Raw genomic sequence first — 707 nt, forward strand, 5'->3', positions numbered from 1 at the left:
GTGTTGGGTCTCAAGCTCATCCAGAGTGTTGGGTCTCAAGCTCATCCAGAGTGTTGGGTCTCAAGCTCATCCAGAGTGTTGGGTCTCAAGCTCATCCAGAGTGTTGGGTCTCAACTTTCTCTTCATATCTCACAGATTCTCTCTGGGGTTCAGGTCAGAGTTGGCAGGCCAGTTGAGCAAAGTAATACCATGGTAAGTAAACCATTTACCAGTGGTTTTGGCACTGTGAGCAGGTGCCAGGTTGTGCTGAAAAATGAAATCTTCATCTCCATAAAGCCTTTCAGCAGAAGCATGAAGTGCTCAAATCTCCTGATGGCTGCATTGACCCTGGCCTTGATAAAACACAGTGGACCAACACCAGCAGCTGACATGGACACCCCAGACCATCACTGACTGGGTATTTGACTCTGGACTTCAGGCATTTTGGCATTTCCTTCTCCCAGTCTTCCTCCAGACTCTGGATCCTTGATTTCTGAATCACATGCAAAATTTGCTTTCATCCGAAAAAGTACTTTGGACCACTGAGCAACAGTCCAGTGCTGCTTCTCTGTAGCCCAGGTCAGGAGCTTCTGCTGCTGTTTCTGGTTCAAAAGTGGCTTGACCTGGGGAATAAGGCACCTGTAGCCCATTTCCTGCACACGCCTGTGCACGGTGGCTCTGAAAGTTTGTACTCCAGACTCAGTCCACTGATTCTGCAGGTCCCCCAA

This window comes from Austrofundulus limnaeus, unplaced genomic scaffold (genome assembly GCF_001266775.1).
Source record: "Austrofundulus limnaeus strain Quisiro unplaced genomic scaffold, Austrofundulus_limnaeus-1.0 Scaffold328, whole genome shotgun sequence".
NCBI classification, from domain to species: Eukaryota; Metazoa; Chordata; class Actinopteri; order Cyprinodontiformes; family Rivulidae; genus Austrofundulus; species Austrofundulus limnaeus.